Here is a 20,615-nt window from a genome sequence, read left to right on the forward strand (position 1 = left end):
GATGGGGCGTCTTTCTTGACTCCAAACCAATCCTGGCTGACTGGTGTGCTTCCCTCTCTGTGTTATCATCTGGAGTTTCTACAGTTTAAAGGGCTTTTGTCACTTCTTTTCTGAATTCCAATGTTCCCTCTTAGATACTCTATTCAACAAGTAGTTATTTACTTGCTGTTTGGGTCCTTCTGTTTGGAGAAGGCAAGTGCTGGATGACTCTGGTCAGCCATCTGGATGACACCTCCAGAGGTACAGATTTACATTGACTCACGTACAGTGATTATGAGCTTGGCTGAATGGTCAGGAATGTGGAAAGAATATTATTAGAAAACTGAGGAAAGAGATATGTGGATATGTGGATAAAACTCTTCTAATGAGGACAAAGTATACAGATAATTGTGTCTTACATTTGTATTCATTAAAAATAAATCTTAGCAATGAAGATCTTAATAATCAAGTGTATAGGACAATCTGTGCTGTAGATATTAGAAGACTTCTTTTCCCAGCCAACCATGTTTATGCTCAATAAGTTTAGAAATAAAAGCTGTCAACTCAACAGGGTTATAGTACACATTGGGTTCAACAGCATAGACCTGCAATCACTAAGGCCTCTATGGTTAGATCCACTGCTGATTGTCAAACCTGTTAGTAGGAAAGACCAACAGTGACCTATCTGTATGGCACATTCCTGGTGCAACCTAGTGGCAAATTAATTACATAGAAACATTTCGAAGGTCATGGAAATGACCATTATATGACATAGATTTGCCTTTCTTATACACAATGCTTCTTTCCAAAGCACCACCTGTAAACCACTAAAATGTCCTTCTTACAATCATGATGTTTCACACACTATTGCTAGTGACCACAGAACATATTTTATAGCAAACAAATTGTGGCTATGGGGTTCTACTTATTGGTTTCATTGGCCTTTTTATGTTCTCTGTTACTGTAAAGTAGTTGGCCTAATAGAATTGGAAAGTGGCTATTTTTTAAAAATAATCTCTTTATTGGAAACATGTTAAATTTAAAGGATTCCAAGATAGCACAGAGAACTCCCATATATCTCTCACTAAGTTTGAGTTTCAATGAACATAACATTTAGTTAATGTTGTCTTGTTACTATGGTTCATTTTTCAAAACTAAGGAACAAATATTAGCATTACTATTAATTAATTCTAGGCCTTATTGAGATTGTATCAGTTTTTCTCCTAATGCCCTTTCTCTTCCAGTATCCGGTACAAGACACCATTCTGCAATTAGCTGTCATGTCTCCTTAGTCTCTTTTGTTCTGTGACAATTTCTGAGTTTTTCTTAAGTTTCATGTCTTTGACACTCATAGGAGTACTGGTCAGTTATGTTGCGGGATTTCTCTCAATTTGGGTTTGTCTGATGTTTTTGTCATGACTATGCTGGAGTTACGGGTTTTTATAAAGAATGATGCAGAAATGATATGCCTTTGTCATTATGTCCTACTAGAGGGCACATTATATTAGAATAACATCACTGGTGATGTTAACCTTAATCATTTATTTAAGGTGGCATTTGTCACATTTCCCCACTGTAAAGTTACTATTTTACCCTTTCCATATTGCACTTTATGTCCAGTCCACCACAAACAAAGTGAGTTTAAAGTTCAGTTTCTAGAGGAAATAATATTCTTCTTTAAAAAAGAGTAGTTTCCTCTTTCTAATTTATTTCTTCATTCATTCAATCATTTATAACAGTAAGAAAACATACATATTTATTTGTATACTTTGGGTAATAATCCCGTAATTTATTTTTCATTGTGTTGTTCAAATATTATGGTTCTGGACATTGACAGCTCTTTCCTGGTGGCTCCTGGGTCCCTTTAACATGCCATAGTCCCTTTGAATATTTAGCACTTCCTTTCTTTCTTGTTCTCCAAGCTAATCTTGCATTTTTGTGGATCCAGACTATGAGCAAGTTTTAAAAGCTCAGTTTTCTTGAGAGGTTGGTTTAATAAACACCACCAAAGATATCTAAAGGAATTGAACATATTATTTTGGGAAGACAGTTACTTTGTTTTAGTCATACAACAAATCGTTTGTAACATGTTACTAAGAAGTGTGATTTGATTGTTGTCTTTGTTTGGAAGTTAAGCATGTTTTAAAACGTATAGAGATAGCATGTTGAAAGAGTGTGAACTGTGGTGGGCTTGGAACGCGTCAATGTCGTGTCATGCGTTGGTTTCTGTCCACTGTTCCTGGACTCCCATAGCCTTTGTTAGAGTCAGGATCAGACCTCAGGAAACAGAAATTCTCTCTCTGAAATTCTCCTGTCCTTTTATTTGGCCAAGACAGGACTCTAATCTTTTGGTGGGTTAAAAGATCCTTATTCCAGAGTAGTCCTGCCCCATACATATAGTATGAAATCATACTAATAGCCATGTGCCCTTTTGATGCAATCACACATCTATTTGCGGACACCTCTATATGTGATTGGACAAAAAGGCTACATGGTTGTCAGTCACACCTACGTATTAAGCCTCCATAAAACCCCCAAAGAACAGGTTTTGAAGAACTTCTGGAGAGCTGAACAAGTGGAGGTTCCTGGAGGATGACTCGCCAAGGATGGGTTAGGGAAGCTAGGTGCCCCTTCCCTCATACCTTGTCCTGTGCATCTTTTCACCTGTATCTTTTGTAATATCTTTTAAAATAAACTGGTAAACAAAAGCAAGAGTTTTCCTGGGTTCTTTGAACTGCTTCAGAAAATTAATGAAAGCCAAAGAGGGAGTCATGGAAACCTTGACTTGAAGATGGTTGATCAGAAGTTCTGGAGTCTAGGACTTGTAATGGATGTCTAGTGGGGGGCATACATCGGGACCAAACTCTCAGTCTGGGGGATCTGATCCTATCTCTAGGTAGTGTTGGAATTGAATTGTAGAACACCCAGTTAATGTTCACTGCAAAATTTATTGCTTGCTTGGTGGTGAAGAGAACCCCACCCACCTAGGTTTTATAACAGCAGTCTTCTCCTGTGTTGATGATTGCTGTGGTCGGAAAGCAGACCAAAAACCAAAAGATTTAAAAAAAAAGAAAAAAAAAAAAAGAAACAGTCAACTTAGTTAAATTAGTAGTGAAATGTTCTAGGTGTAAGCTGTGCTGCATAGCTCCAAGACAGTATTAGCCACAGAAGAAATTTTGTGCATAATTTGAAATGTGCACATAAAGGACAGCCATATTTTTATATACTGGGAATGTTGGAACAGGGTGCTGTGATGCTTCTGCTGCTTGTGCACATTGTCACTGATCTGCTGGCTTATGGGTTGTTATGAAACAGCAACTCACCTTAGTGCTCCTCCGGTTCCGACTGGTTATACTCCTTCAGCTTTTCTGAGTCCTTGGCCACAGCATGCAACACTGGGGCATCAGTAGCCAGGCTCTCAGTCTCCATGTTTTGTTGGATCCCTTCCTTGAGTTTCTTTGGATCCTGGTTCAAGTCTGTGCTTATCTCTGTGAGAAAAGCTTCTCCTGAAGTTCATCTACAACATGGGGATGAAGGCATGCAGGCAATGAGAGACTGACCCAATTTTTGGCTCCTCCTTGAAGGTTCCATTTCTCTTTGCCCCCTTTGTCTCACTTTACATTCACCATTCCTTCATAACCATTGGCTTTGCCAACCTCAGTTCCAGCAGCTGAAGAAGAATCAATGATTGCATATAATCTGCACAACTAGCCCCAACATTTTTGTAAGGTAACATCTCCATAGTTAATTTATTTTGTATTATTTCTCTTTATTCTATTTCAGTAATCAAATTCTCACTGGTAAACTATGAATTTGGAATATGAAGTTACCTAGTCACACATGTATTTCTAGTGGTGGTATGAGGTTTCTCCTGTCCTCCCACCCACTGCTTCATGGGATATCTGACCAGAATAGTAAGTTGGAAAAACAGGATTTAAATCTATGCTATTCTGATTTATATGCACTTACACTTTTATTTTTATTTTACTTTTAAAAAATTTTTATTTTAGATTCTGGGGTACCATACAGATTTGTTTTATAGGTAAACTGTGTCACAGGGGTTTGTTGTACACATTATTTAATTACCAGATACGAAGCCTAGTACTCAATAGTTATTTTCTCTGTTCCTCTCCCTGCTCCCACCTCCCACCCTCTGGTAGGCCTCAGTGTCTGTTGTTCCTCTCTTTGTGTTCATGCTCATTATTTAGATCCTGCTTATAAGTAAGAAATGTGATATTTGGTTTTCTGTTCCTGCATTAATTTGCTCAGGATATGGCCTCTAGCTCCATCCATGTTCCTGCAAAGGACATGATCTCATTCTTTTTATGGCTACACAGTATTCCATGGTGTATATGTACAACATTTTATTTGTCCAGTCTACCATTGATAGGCATTTAGGTTGATTCCATGTCATTGCTATTCTGAACAGTACTGCAATGAACATACACATATGTGTGTGTCTTTATGATAGAATAATTTATATTCCTTTGGGTATATATCCAGTAATGAGTTTGCTGTCGGTTCTTAGTTCTGTTTTTGGCTGTTTGACGAATTGCCTTACTGCTTTCCACAATGGTTGAACTAATTTTTACTCCCACCAAAGATATATGACCATTCCCTTTTCTCCACAATCTTGCCAGCATCTGTTATTTTTTTGACTTTGATAATAGCCATTTTGACTGGTGTGGGAAGGTATCTTACAGTTTTCATTTGCATTTCTCTAATGATCATTGATATTGAGCATTTTTTTCATAGGCTTAGTTGACTGCATTTGTGTCTTCTTTGGAAAATGTCTGTTCATGTCCCTTGCTCACTTTTTAATGGTTTTTTTTTTCTCTTGTAAATTTATTTAACTCCCATGCAGATGTTGGATATTAGACCTTTGTCTGATGCGTAGTTTGCAAATATTTCTCTCATTCTGTAGGTTTTCTGTTTATTCTGTTGATAGTAGCTTTAGATATGCAGAAGCTTTTTAGTTTAATTAGGTCTCATCTGTCAATCTCTGTTTTTATTGCAATTGCTTTTAGCATCATCATCCTAATATTTTTGCTGGAGCTTTTGTCAAGAATGGTATTTCCTAGGTTATCTTCCAGTGTTTTTATAATTTTAGGATTTACATTTAAGTTTTTAATCCATCTTAAGTTGGTTTATAATATAGTGTAAGGAAAGGATCCAGTTTCAATCTTCTGCATATGGCTAGCCAGTTCTCCCACACTGTTTATTGAATAGGGAATTCTTGCCTTGTTGCTTGTTTTTATCAGGCTTGTTGAAGATCAGGTAGTCTAGATTTCGAGGGAACCTACCTCAAAATAATAAGAACTATCTATGACAAATCCAACATCATACTAAATGGACAAAAGCTGGAAGCATTCCCCATGAACATGGGTACAAGACAAGGATGACCTCCCACCTCATTCCTATTCAACATAGTATTGGAAGTTCTATACACAGCAATTAGGAAAGAGAAATAAATAAATGGCATCTAAGTAAGGTAAGAGGAAGTCAAAGTATCTGTTTGCAGACAACAGAATTCTATATCTAGGAAAACTCTGTAGTCTTGGTCCAAAAGCTTCTTCAGCTGATAAACAACTTCATCAAATTTGAGAATACAAAATCCACATACAAAAATCACTAGCATTACTATACACCAAAAATAGCCAAGCCAAGAGCCAAATCTGGAATGTAATTCCATTCACAAATGCCACAAAAAGAATAAAATACCAAGAAATACAGCCAACCAGGGAGGTGAAAGTTCTCTACAATGAGAATTACAAAACACTGCTCAAGGAAATCAGAGGTGACACAAACAAATGGAAAAACATTCCATGCTCATGGATAGGAATAATCAATACTGTTGAAATGGCCATACTGCCCAAAGCAATTTATAGATTTAATGCAATTCCTATCAAATTACCAATAATGTTATTTACATAGCTAGAAAAATCTATTTTAAAATTCGTATGGAACAAAAAAAGACCAAGAATAGTGAAGACAATCCTAAGCAAAAAGAATAAAGCTGGAGGCATCATGCTACCTGACTTCGAGAGGGCTACAGTAAGCAAAACAGGGTGGTTCTGGTACAAAAACACACATATAGACCAATGGAACGTAATAGAGAGGCCAGAAGTTAGGCCACACACCTACAACCGTCTGATCTATGATAAAGCTGTCAAAAACAAGCAATGGTGAAAGGACTCCCTATTGAATGAATGTGCTGGGATAACTGGCTCACCATGTGCAGAAGATTGAAACTGGACCCCTTCCTTACACCATACACAAAAATCAACTTAAGATAGATTAAAGACTTAAATGTAAATCCTAAAATTATAAAAACACTGGAATGTAACCTAGAAAATACCATTCTGAACAAAAGCTCTGGCAAAAATCTTAGGTGTTCATTATAATTTTTGATGATTATTTTTATTTCTGTGCAGTCAGAAATACCCCCTTTGTCATTTCTGATTTTGTTTATTTGGGTTTTTTTCTCTTTTCTTTTTTATTAGTCTAACTAGCAGTCTATTTTATTAATTAAAAAAAAAAAAAAAAACAGCTCCTGACTTCATTGATCTTTTGAATGGTTTTTCATGTTTCAGTCTCCTTCAGTTCAGCTCTGATTTTTATTATATCTTTTCTTCTGTTAGCTTTGGAGTTGGCTTGGTTTTACTTCTCCTGCTCTTTTAGTTGTGATATTGGACTGTTAATTTTCGTTCTAACATTTTGACATGGGTGTTTAGTACTAGACATTTCCCTCTTAACACTCCTTAGCTGTGTCCCAGAGAATTTGGTATGTGGTATCTTTGTTCTCACTAGTTTCAAATAACTTCTTGATTTCTGCCTTAATTCCATTCTTTGCCCAGAAGTCATTCAGGGGAAGGTCATTTAATTTCGATGTAGATGTATGGTTTTGAGGGATTTTCTTAATATTGAATTCTGTTTCTATTGTGCTGTGGTCCAAGAGTGTGGGTGGTATAATTTCATGTTTTAAAATTTCCTGAGGATTGTTTTATGTCTAAACGTGTGGTTGATTGTAGAATATGTGCCCTGTGCAGATGAGAAGAATGTATATTCTGTTGCTTTTGGGTGGAATAATCTGTAGATGTCTATCAGATCCATTTGATCCAGTGTTGAGATTAGGTCTTGAATATCTTTGTTAGTATTCTGCCTTGATGATTGTCGAATGCTGTCAGTGGGGTGTTGAAGTCTCCCACTATTATTTTGTGGGAGTATAAGTCTATTTGAAGGTCTTTAAGAACTTGCTTTGTAAAATCTGGATGCCACTATATTGAGTGAATATATGTTAATAATCATTAGGTCCTCTTGTTGAATTGAACTCTTTACCATTATATAATGTCTTTCTTTGTCTTTTTTATCTTTTTTGGTTTAAAGTCTGTTTTGTGTGAAATTAGAATTGAAACCCTTGCTTTTTTCTATTTTCCATTTGATTGGTAGATTTTTATTCATCCATTTATTTTGAGCATCTTCATGTCATTGAACATGAGATGGGTCTCTTGAAGATGGAATACCATTGGGTCTTGGTTCTTTATCCAGTTTGGTATTCTGTGCCTTTTAGTTGGGCCATTTAGCCCATTTACATTCAAGATTAGTATTGATATGTGTGGATTTGATCCTGTCATTATGTTGTTAGCCATTTATTATGCCAACTTTTTGTGTGGTTGCTTTATAGTGTCATTGGTCTGTGTACTTAAGTGTGTTTTTATAGTGACTGGTCAGTCTTTCCTTTCCAGTTCTAGTGTTTCTTTTGGGAGCTCTTGTAAGGCAGGTCTGGGGGTAATGAAATCCCTCAGCATTTGCTTGTCTAAAAGGGATCTTATTTCTCCTTCACTTATGAAGCTTAGTTTGGCGAGACAGGAAATTCTTGGTTGCAATTTCTTTCCTTTGAGAATGTTGAATATACACCGCCAATCTCTTCTGGCTTAGGGTTTCTGCTGAGAGGTTCACTGTTAGTCTGATGGTCTTCCTGTTGTAGATTACTTGTCCTTTCTCTTTAGCTGCTCTTTACAATTTTTCTTTCATTTTGACATTGTAGGATCTGATTATTATTTTATGTCCTTGGCATAATTTGCTTGTGAAGTACTTTGTGGGAGGTTCTCTGCATTTCCTATTCTCCTCATATCTTTCAGGAATGCCAGTGAGTCATAGATTCAGTCTCTTTACATAATCCCATATTTATCAGAGGTTTTTTTCATTCCCTTTCATTCTTTGTTAAATTTCTCTGTCTTATTTAAGAAAGTCTGTCTTCAAGTTCTGACATTTGCTCCTTAGCTTGGTCTTTTCTGCCATTAGTAGTTGTGATTGCATTATGAAATTCTTGAATAGTGTTTTTCAGTTCTAGCAGGTTGGTGACACTCTTTTCTGTACTTGCTATTTTGTCTGTCAGCCCCTGTATTTTTTCATTGTGATTTTTAGCTTCCTTAGATTGGATTTTAATATCTTTCTGAACCTCAATGATTTTTGCTCCTATTCATATTCTGAATTACATTTCTGTCATTTCAGTCACCCTAACCTGATTAACAACTCCTGCTGGAAAACTAGGGCAAACATCTGAAGGAAAGAAGACACTTTGGCTTTTTGTATTCTCAGAGTTCCTGCACTGGTTCTTTCTCATCTTTGTTGGCTGATGTCCCTTCAATCTTTGAAGCTGCTGTCCTCTGGATTTTCTTTTTCTTTTATCCGATTTGATAATCTTGGGGGTTTGATTGTGCTATAAGCTGTGTTCACTCAACTGGTGTCATTTCTGGAAGATTTTGGGGGCCCAAGTCTCCGCTCAGTACTCCTGACTGCCTGCTCTAACTCTGGGGAACTGGTATTCAGCCCTAGCTTTGATCTCTGGCTCCTTGAATTTAGAAACCTGCTGCACTGGAGGGTCTAAGGTGCTCCTAGACCTCTGGTCACAACACTCCGATGTGTGGTGCCAGCCAAAGCACTTGCTGCACTGGTGGCAGGATCATTTTCATTTGCATGTGACAGCAAAGGCAGCAGTGGCAGCACAGCACAGTGCAGGTTCCATTGTTGCTGCAGGGTACTAGAGGGTGCCAGGGTGCTGGCCTCTGTGTGGGTGTTAGCAGCAGGGGTGATGGCAGTAACGCTTGGCAGCATGGGAACCTCTACCAGTGACAGTGCATACATTTGCACTGGTGGTGGTGTTAGCACAGGGGTGGGAGCTGGTGGGGCACAGGATTCTATGCACCCTTTGTGCATGTTCATGCGGGCAGCAGTGCCCACCCAGGGCTGGGGGAGAGTCCATTGTCTTCCACGCCTTAGTTTTATGCAGGCAGCTCCAGTGCAAGGATGGGGTGCTGGTGGGTGTGGGGCTGGTGGGCTGCATGACCATCAATGCTCCAACAACAATAGTGGTGTGGCAAGGGGTTGGGGTGTACTCACATTGTCAGCAGTGGCAAGGTGGGGTGCACATGCACACACACATTCATGGGAAAGGAAGGCTACATCTTCCTGAGCACACACCAGCAAAGCAAAGTTGGGGGTGGCTGAGTGCCTGTAGGCAAGTCAGTATCAGGGAGGCTACATTGAGGAAAAGGCACAGGACAGCTGGTGCACGCAGGGACTACTCTGGTGAAGTACTCTGCCCATTAAGTACTGCCTACCAGCATGGGAGCTATGATGTAGGCCCCTAGGATGTACCTGGGGGCTTCACTGCAAGATAACATGGCCAGGCTGAGGTCCCGAGGGAGACCAGTAGATTGAAGGGTGCTTGTATCAGATTGTTGCTGTCTGATGGGCAATACTGTCCTGAATAATTCAGGTCTGAGCGTTCCCCTAAGGATAAAGTCTCCTATGGGAGTAAACCAAGTCTAGAAGGATGGGCATCCCTGGCTGTGCTCCACCACAGACACTCCCACACCAAATTCTCTGGGTTGTGACCTGGCTGGAGTTCTGCCCTTACCACTTCCCTAAGTAGCTTTCCCTGCCAACTCAAGTGTCCGTAGTGGTTGAAGGGTCTCCTCCTTTTGGGATTCCAGAGGCCTGTGGTGAGAATGAATTGCTCCTTGTGTGTTCAACTCATGCCCTCTGTAAGAGTCCCTGGAAGCCAGGAACAAGTCTCAGTGCATGGTAACCCCATGTAGGGTTCCCAGCTTCTGCCCCCGTCAGCCTAGTCTCTGTTTCTTCCCTCCACCCAGTCTCAATGGCTTGCCTCTGAAGACATGCTAGCATTGTGTTAGAATGAACACATATCCTTCCTGTTGGTAAAGCAGGTAACTATTGAATAAATTAACAAAACCTTTTTCATTTATCAATTTAGTTATTGTTGTAAGTTAGTACACATAATTTTTTTTCTTTTTCTTTTTTCTTTTTTTTTTTTTTTTTTTTTTGAGACAGTGTTTTGCTCTGTCACCTAGGCTGGTGTGCAGTGGCACAATATTGGCTCACTGTAACCTCCACCTCCTGGGTTCAAGCAATTCTCCTGTCTTAGCCTCCTGAGTGGCTGAGACTACAGGTGCCAGCTACCACGCTCGGCTAATTTTTGTATTTTTACTAGAGACAGCGTTTCACTATTTTGGCCAGACTGGTCCCAAACTCCTGATCTTGTGATCCGCCTGCCTTGGCCTCCCAAAGTGTGGGGATTACAGGCATAAGCCACTGTACCAATCAGTATTTATAATTTTAAAAAATAAATTTACAACATCAACTTTAACGTTAACATTAAACAAACACAAGTTATATTTTTAGTAATGACTATGTTGTATGAAGGAAGAAAATTGGGTAGAGAGAAATGCTAAGATTTTGAACCGTTGTTGGAAGACATAAAATTAATCAATAGACATCTATTGGTGTGGATACCATGTGAAAAATTAACTCCATCATGAGTATGGTAAGTTATAACTCATTTATAAAAAGCATTTATGGCTTTCCTTCTGGTTTAAACTGTAATATTTCTGAGAGACTCATGAATGTCTGCACAAGTGAGTGTGTGTCTGTATGTGTGTGTATGTGTGTGTAAAGTTACTTGACTGAACAATAGAAAATATAGCTACAAATCAGCCTGCTGGAATGAGCCCAAAGGAAATAAATCTTGGAATTCCTGTTACCATGGATCCACTCTGACTCATAGGGCACAGTTGGAACTCTTCTGCAGAACACGCAGTGCCACAGTTTCCTTCCCTCTTCCTCACTCTCCCAACAGTTTTTGGAGATATTTGTTCTAGAGATGGCAAACTTGTTTTTGTGGAATATTTGGACTCCACCTGGAAGATCTGGATCACATTTTTTGGGAATAATTACTCTCTACCTTTCCAGATGACAGATTTCAGATCAAGACCAATGCTTATGAATATGGAATGTAACACTTAGGTTAAAGGAAAACATACCTTTGCAGACAATTGCAGAGTCTGGGACCAGGTTAGAAGGTTAAAATCCACGAAGTGACCCAGTATAATAATTTTTGTAAGATTTTTACTCTTTGAGGGTGTTTACCTTAAACTATAATGGTAGAGTGGACTCCTCACATATTTTCCCCAATGACACCTTACATTTATTACATATTGTTTATTCTCTTTCTCCTTCGAACTAAGTGTTACATGTAAAATTTGAATACTTGAATGAGCTTATATGCTCAAAGTAAGAAACATAGTCATAAAAGGACATGTAGCATGCTCTGTCTTTTCTTCTTCAACTTACTCTTGTGTAAGCAGTGACATTGAGCCTAATGGGACTTTAGTCTCTGTGTCAGTGCCATGATAAACAATAGAGTTACCAATGACCTCTTGTAGAGAGCAGAAGGTTTGGGAAAGACCTTTCCAGTAGACAGCACCCACATCCCTTTGAGACTTACTCTCTTTTTAAAATTATTAAGTTGAAGTGGAATAAGGTAATCATTTAGGTTGCATGTAAGATGTAAAAAAATAACAAAACCAAATTCAGCCAGAATTATCTATAGGAAAATTCTTAATCAGGGAATAGGACAATTACTCACTGTAAATGTACATATTTAAAATAAAAATACAATGCAAGTTATGGTCTAAATTATATAGTGGATTCTCATACAGTTTGTTCAGAATGATGAAAGCAAAAAAAGGACAGGATTGTCATTTACAAAATACAGATAGGAATGATTATTTCCTATCAACTGCCCACAAGTGTGTGAATCGATTAGAGATTGATTTCAGTTGGGAGGGGGAAGAGCCTGTAAAGTTTTTAGCTCCTTTGAGATGTTCTGGATGACCTTTAAGTCACTTTCTTACTTTTTATTGTATTGTCATTAACTTACCTTGGCAATTAGATACATTCTATAAATGCTTTGCTTAGAAAAATATCTGCTTTTGAAACGATAAATTTTAGATTGAATTGTGGAGACATAAAAAGTGTTTCTTTCTAAACACTGTAAATTATATTGGTATAACATGTTTCCCCCCCAGAATAACAAACTCACTAGAAAGAAATGTCTAAAATATGAACTACATTTTATAAAAAAGAATTAAATAAATAAAATTATGTTAAGTCCCAGGGATGTTTTGCACAATGTTTATGTCAAAATTGTTCAGCTTTCCAATTAAAGCAGCTGTGATATATAATTTTTACTAAAACTGTACAAATGGGAAAATAAGCTATGCTGCATTTAACTAATATACACAGCTTTTACTTTACATGTATTTTTAAAATGGTTAGAAACTAAAAGCATATTAACTTAGAATGTTTTGAGTACATAAAAAATATTAATTCTAGAATATCTCCAACAGTAAATGAAAACAAGAAATTTAAAAGTCTTTTTAAAATTTTGCGTTTAAATAATCATTTACTCTCAAATTTTATGTTCAGGAGCATAGCATATAACCTTAAGGCAATTAATATTTTGCCTTTGGGGACTGTATTAGTCTGTTCTCACACTGCTATAAAAACCTACCTGAGACTGGGTAGTTTATAAAGGAAAAAGGTTTAATTCACTCACAATTCCACAGGCTGTACAGGAGGCATGACTGGGAAAGCCGGAGGAAACTTATAATCATGGCAGAAGATCAAAGGCGAAGCAAGCGTGTCTTCACATGTAATAGGAGAGTGAAAGCGGAAGTGCTACACACTTTTAAACAACCAAATCTCATGAGAATTCACTCACTGTCATGGGAACAGCAAGGGGGAAATCTGCCTACCCCCTCTCCCTCGTGAACCAATCACCTCCCACCGGATCCCTCCCCCAACCCTGGGGATTACAATTCAATATGAGATTTGGGTGGCGATAGAGAGCCAAACCAAACCATATCAGGGACTTTTTATTATTCAAATTAGCAGTTAAAAAACAATTGATATACATACGAATTATTCACTTTATGAAGACAGAAAATGTTTTTTATACTTCTTTCTAAAAAGGAATATTTAGATACCTTATATATGCATACCATTGCAGTTCAAAATATATCAGCTTATTGATGAGATCAGCTAATTCAATTTTACTTTGAAAAGAATAGGTGTGACATTTAGAGAGACTTTTTGACATTTGTTTTATATCAACTTCTAACAGTCAAAAAATAGTCTATTTCTGAAACTCAAGTTTGAACTGGAAAGGCAGATTTCATTTCAGCCTCTTATGATAGCATATTATAATCTGTGTATTGTATTTACAACAAAACAAAATACTGTTGAAAAACATTTATTTTTCTCTTCATCTCACTGTCAAGTCTTCAAATCTTGATTATAGTTTAAAGAGTTAAAGATTCTTTTTGTTTGTTCATTTGTTTTCAACTTACTCTTTAAATCTGAGGTGGTCTATGGGTAAATTTCAGTGTAAGGCTAACCTAGTAATATAACTTAAAAGGCCATTTCATAAAGAAGAACATCAAAAAACGTTTTGAGATTTACCTATTGTTAAAATACCTTCCTTGCAGGATTATTGTGATAACTAATTAAAATATCTTAAATAAGAAATATGATACAATGTATGTTTTGTGATAAATTTTGACACTCACACATACACACACTTGTGTTGAATATCTATACACGAAGAAACAGGTACAACTCAAGCTGAAGCAGTCTTTAGCAATTTATCTTCACCTTTTATCTTGAATTTTCTACCGGAAAAGGCAAAAACGAAAATTAAAGGTTATGTAACTTCAATTGCATCCAAAGGAAAAAAGAAGCTGAGAAGTTGCAACACATGATTAAGATTAGCAGATTTTATTCAGGTCAAGAATTCTGAATTAATTAGCAGTGGAAGTCCTTCTTATATAAGGTGAATTAAAAGACAATGCAAAGTATACAATTGATTTCCAAAAATTAGCAACAAAACCCAAAAGCCCCTTATTTTATACTTTTTTCCTACATAGATCCTTTGTGAAAAATATTCCAGTATATTGAAGAAGAAAATGAGAACATGGGTATAAGTGTTAGATTCAATTAGCCCTATTATTGCCTGTTGCCAACTAACAATGATCCATTTGACTAATATTTCTATTATTCTGTAGTTGTTTTGATTTTTTTCTCTAGTTTTAACTACAAAAGAGAGAAAATTAAACTGGTACTCTCATTCCACTTTTTGGTAAAATTTTATCTTAATGTAAATTTTATGATTAATATTTTTATTTATCAATGTAGCATACCTTTCTAATGAATTCATGATAAAAACATCATTAATATTTATAGATTAGTATATTACATAGTATATGTTAATATATACATTTGAAAATAATATGTGAAAATATAATTAAAAGTTATATATTTCCATATTATATAAATATTTGCCTATATATCATATATGTTATTTAAATATAACTATATTATGATCATATATTAATTATATACAACCTATTGTATTAAGCAAATTTGTTAAATAAATTATATATTTTACATCATTGATATTAATATATTAACTGACAAAACTTCAATATATTACTTTAGTGATAGGCAAATATTACACATGAATGTTTTCTTTGGAAATGCATCTATTATGAGATTATACTATAAATATTAATAAATAATAAATATTATAAATAAAATATTTATAATGCCATTTAAAAATTTATGCTTTTGCATTTCACAATTAATTTGTGCATCCATGATAAATTTTCACTTAATGGTGCAATAAGATCAATTTAATTAAAATTCTATTTCTATAGTTCAATTTTATAGTATAAGCAGCTAGAAAATATTGTTCAAATAAATAAGTATATAGAAATAAAAGGAATTTCATTATGGCAATATCAAAAACTCTTTAAATTTCTTCCAAGATTTTAGCCAAAATCACATATTAGTTTATCAATGAATATCATTTTTTATATTTTTAATTGAGATTCAATTTACAGGTTGTAAACTGTCACTGGTTTTGTGTTCAATTTTGTAAGTTTTCCAAAACATATATGGTCATGTAATCATGACCAGATCTAGGACAGCTCAATTGTCTCTGCCCTTCAATCTTTCTGTGGATGTTCATTGGAAAAACTGCTGTTTAGTCACAGCCTCAGGCAAATAGCCATCTATTTTCTTAAAGGTTTTCTTTTTCCTCAATGTCATGGAAATGCATCATACTGTGTACAACTATGTTTAGTCTTTCTGCCATTTCGCATAATATATTTGTGGTTCAATTATGTTGCATGTATCAGTAGTGTGTGATTTTTAATGTTGAGTAATTCCATTTGATGATGTACCTTAATGGCTTATCCATTAAGCAGTTGTAGGACATTTGGAGTGATTCCAGTTTTTGGTAATTGCTATTAAAGCTGCTGTAAACATTCTTACATAGGTTTTGAAATGGTCATAAATTTTCATATCACTTGGCTAATATTTAGAAGGAGAACTGTTGCTACACATGTTAAGTGGATGTTTAACTGTATAATCAACTGTCAAATTGTTTCCAAAAATGATTGTATTATTTTGGATTTCCACTGTCAAGCTATAAGAATTCTAGTTGCTCTGCATCCATAACAGAATTTGACAAAATTATTGAAATTAATTGACTACATTTATGGATCAATTTCCAGACCTTTTATTTTGTTCTGTTGATATCTGTTTATTCTTTTGCCAATACAAACTATATCTAGTCTACTATAAAGTTAGATTAACTCTAAAAATTGTGCAGTGTAAGGCTGACAACTTAGTTCTTTCTCAATTTATTTTGGATATTCTACTTTCTTTCAAAGGTATTTGTTGATTTCTATAAAAACAATTTCAGCCTTCATTTTTATTGAGATTGCAATGTATTCATAATGCAGACTGGGGAGATTGATACAATTGTGGTTTCCAATATGTAAAATAGTACGTATCTCTATTGCTCTTTTGATTTCTTTCATCAATGTTTTGTCATTTCCAGCATACAGATCTTTTTACATATCTTGATAGACATAACTATTTCATATATTTGGTGATATGTAAGTGGTAGTTAAAATTTTTAATTTTCAATTAATTTGTTAGTGTTTAAAAGTATCATTGATTTTTGCATATTGATTTTGCATGCTGTCATGTTGTGAAGCCCTTACATTTACTTATTAATTCAAATAGCTTTTCTTTTGTAAATCCTGGGAATTTTTTACATAAAAAATGTTAGCTGTGAAGAGACAATTTTAATTTTTCCCTTCCAGTACATATACCTTTTATCTATATTTTTTTGTCTATGCACTAGCTATGACCTCCAGTATGATATTGCATAGAAGTATTTACTTACTAGTGAGAGTATATATTCTTACCTTTTTCCAAACTTTGGGAAAAATCAGTCTTAGTGATGTTAACTGTAGTTTGTTTATTGCTTTTGATGCTGTTGACCAGATTGAAGATATTCCTCTCTATTCTTAGTTTGCTTTGACTTTTTATTATAAATGAATGTTGAGTCTTCTTAGAGGACGTTGCTGCATCTATTATATGTGTTTTCATCTTTTGTCTGTTAATGGTGAATTCTGTTGTTTGATTTTCAAATATTGAACCAGCTTTGCCTTTCTGGGATAAGCCAAGATTGGTTACAATGTATTGTATTATCCTTTTTACATGTAACTGAATTTTGTATTTTATGTATTGCTATATTTTATTTAAAAATTTTGTATATATGTCCATGAGGGACATCAATTTGTAATTTTTTATTGGATTTTGTCTAAATTTTGAATGAAGGAAGGAATAGTCTTCTAAAATAATTTAGAAAAGATTTTATCCTTTTTCATTTTCTGGAAGAGTTTATATAGGATTGATACTTTTCCTTTTTTAAATTTGTGATAGAATTCACCAGGAAGGGCATATAGCCTGGGGTTTCCTTAGTTTAAATATTTTTGAGCAAAGATTTAATATCATTATCATGTAGATATTTAAAATCATGTAGAACTATTCAGATTACTTCTTGAATGAGAATTGCTAGTTTTGAACTTCTAAGGAATTATATCATCTCCTTGAAATTTTCTAGTCAATAGGCATTAATATATTTATATTTTCTTATTGTCTCTTTTTTTTTTTTTTTGAGATGGGGTCTCACTCTGTTGCCCAGGCTGGGATGTAGTGGTGCTATCATGGCTCACTGCAGCCTTGACCTCCCTTGGCTCAAGTGTTCCTCTCACTTCAGCTTCCTGAGCAGCTGGTTCTACAAGCATGCACCACCACCCCCGGCTAAATGCAGGGGGGATATTTTTTGAGGATATGATATTTCACCATGTTGTTCAGGCTGTTCTTAAACTCCTGAGCTCAAGCAATCTACCCACCTTTGGCCTCCTAAAGTGTTGTTAGGATTACAGGCGTGAGCCACCACACCTGGCCTTATTAGTCTTTTAATATTGGCAAGATGTGTGGTAATTTCTCTTCTTTTCTTCCTAGTATTTGTGGGTTTTATGTTTGATTTTTTGTGGTGACTCTGGTGAGAATTTTTTCAATTTCAGTGATATTTTCAAAGAACCAGTTTTTGCTTTCTTTGATTTTTCTTCTCCTTTTAGACTTTTTTTTTAAATTTCACAGATAAATTATTCTTTGATATTTCTTTTCTTGCCCTTTTTAGGGTTTTAGTTGCTCTTCTTTTCTTCTAGATTGTTTAACAAATTTAGATCATCTATATGAGGACTGTCTTCTAAATAAGCATTCAGTGCTATCATTTCATTGCACCTCATCAATTTTAATATATTTTGCTTTCATTTTTATTCAATTAAAATATATGCCTCTCATATATTCTTTGATTATTTAATTACACATATATATTAATTTAAATATATAAATATCTTTTAAATATCATTCTATTAATAATTTCTAGTTTAAGCATGTTATAGTTAGAGGTTTAACGGCAAAAAGATCCAGTCATTCTCAGGTTCTTTATATCCTCCCTTCTGAGTTAGTGACGGGTTGACCTATGCAACTAGGAATATTCATCTCTGAATCTAGACTTTACATTATCACAAGCAGACAAGGCCATATAGTACAAGGAACCCATACAATGCACCCCATCTTCCTTTCAACTTATGCCAGAAGCCTTTCCTCAATGTTCTTCTTAGCAATTCTTTAATAACCTATAATGCAGGTCTGATCTTTCAGAGGAAATATCAGAGAATGATAACTGATCAACATTGCTCTGAGTAGCAAGCATGTGGAAAAAGCAATAAGAAAAAAAAAATGTCAACTATTAAGTGACTTTTTAAGTAGAGAATGCCACAATCTGAGATTTTCTGTGTGGGTTTAGGTTTTCGTATGATTAACCTCAGTGCATTACTAGCTTCAAATCCTCTGGCTTTACCTGGTCAGGGGCTGGGTGCTCAAGAGTTCTACATAAAGATCCCATTTCACCCTTAGCTTTAGGTTGTTCCTATGAGCCTGATTTTTCAGAAAGACTTGCTCTTCTTCTCTTGTCTAACTCAGTGGTAGGCTGCTGTGGTATGTTTCCTAGAACTTGCTAGCTTTTTTGAAATAGGGTGGGGATAGCAGAGTGTTTTTTGTTGTTTCACTCAGCCTAAATTTAATCAGGCCTTGTATCTACCTATATTCAGGGCCTATGTCTCTGAATCTTGGCAATGGGACTTTCTAATTGATCCTGCTTCTATACAGTGATTGGGTACCTCCAATGATTTGGCCCCAAAAGTGTTTCCTGTCTCTTTCCTAGGAATAGAAGTGTTTCATTATATTTCCCCTCCTCTTTGTTCCAACAGATTTTCTCCACCTGCCATTAGGGTGACAGAGTTTGCTTCCTGGTAGTTTAAGTCTTCTGTAGTGAAGACTATGGGTGGAGCTTGTTTGTTCTTTCTCCCAGGGCCTGATGCTTTCCTCTCCTAGGTCTGCAGCAAGAGGGATTTTCTGTCCCTCTGTCAGCCAATGTTTCTTGCGAGCCAATCGTGAGGTTTTTGGAGAACAGTCTTCGAGTGAGTATAAATTCCATTTTGTCTGTGGCTCAGTTTTCTATACTCTCGTCCTAGCCCGAAGCCAGCATTTAGTAATTTTGTTAACAATTTAACTGTATTGTTCTTACCACATTTTATGTGCACTTGGCATTCTTTTCTCCAATGCACTGCCTTAGATGTGTAAGTGCTTGTATACAATCTCTCCTTGACAGGATTTGTATTTCAGTTTCAGGATACATTATTTATTGTGACTTTAACTCTTTAATGAGTTACAGAAAACTTATGATTTTGTTGAAAACTCAGCTGTGTGTGTGTGTGCGTGTGTGTGTGTGTGGTTGGAGAAATCCTCTTGCCACCTCTCAAATATTACTTTTAATAATCTATCAACTGACAATTATTCAAGTCTTCCTCTACAAACTTTTGAAAACAATGTCGGCCATCTGAATTGGTGAAAATTATTTGTTAAATAAGATATTGAATGTGCATATTATTACTTTTAATATATAACAAATATTTTGAAATATTCTTTTTGTGAACCATTTTATGATTTGTGGAAAGTGACAAATTCTACCTTTAGTTTCCAAATATGGCAAACAACTATTATAAAAGGGAAAGAGAATAGGGGAATGAGTAAGTAATAGGGATTTTTTATTTTTGTTTTTGTTTTGTTTTGTTTTGTTTTGTTTTGACAAGGTCTTACTCTGTTCCCCAGGTTGGAGTGCTATGGTGCAATCTTCAACCTCCCTGGACTCAAGTGATCCTCCCACCTCATCTTCCCAAAATAATGAGACTACAGGCATGCTTCACAATACCCAGATAATTTTTCTTTTTTGGAAGAGACGGGGTTTCACCATGTTGCCCAGGCTGGTCTTAAACTCCTGGGCTCAGGTCATCTGCCTGCCTCTGCCTCCCAAAGTGCTGAAATTACAGGCATGAGCCACTGCGCCTGGCCAAGTATAGGTGTTTTAAGAAATATCAGTTTTAGGGAATGTTACATTTGAAAGTTGCACACAAGGAAATTGAAATATTTAAAATTAAATATTCCAACATGCAAGACACATTTTTTAAGAAATCTTTCTGTACTTCTAGAGATTAAATAACCTATTTTGAAGACTCACAAGTTAATTAATACCAAGGTTAAGCTGAACGCATGGCACATCAACAATTTTTAATAAATATTTACTATTTTTATTATTAATAAAATCCAATAAATGGCAGATTAGAATGTCAAGGGTGCAGAATTTTAAAACAGTCATTGAAATAACAGAATTATGCAGCATAGCATATTGATGATATGGATTGATTCAGTTATGCAGCTTAACACAACTACAGCATTAATTGTTTGAAATACTGTTTTTTTAATGTCTTTCCTAAACATGTATAATA

The 20,615-nt window shown here is 35.5% G+C and overlaps 1 long non-coding RNA gene across 2 annotated transcripts in view; it reads right to left on the minus strand.

The window, feature by feature from the left end:
- The window catches only part of LOC135969544 (uncharacterized), a 40,689-nt gene extending 27,682 nt beyond the window's left edge, over nucleotides 1-13,007 (minus strand). Inside the window, exons 1-2 of one of the 2 annotated variants that reach the window (XR_010584807.1) lie at nucleotides 12,902-13,007; nucleotides 3,303-3,496 (exon numbers count right to left, since the gene is read on the minus strand). This is a non-coding gene — a long non-coding RNA (uncharacterized lncRNA). Of the gene's footprint in view, nucleotides 1-1,734; nucleotides 3,497-12,901 lie in introns of those variants that run through there. The other variant, XR_012431778.1, reaches the window with a different exon arrangement.
- Nucleotides 13,008-20,615: the final 7,608 nt, after the last annotated feature.

This window comes from Macaca fascicularis, chromosome 2, assembly GCF_037993035.2.
Source record: "Macaca fascicularis isolate 582-1 chromosome 2, T2T-MFA8v1.1".
Taxonomy (NCBI): Eukaryota; Metazoa; Chordata; class Mammalia; order Primates; family Cercopithecidae; genus Macaca; species Macaca fascicularis.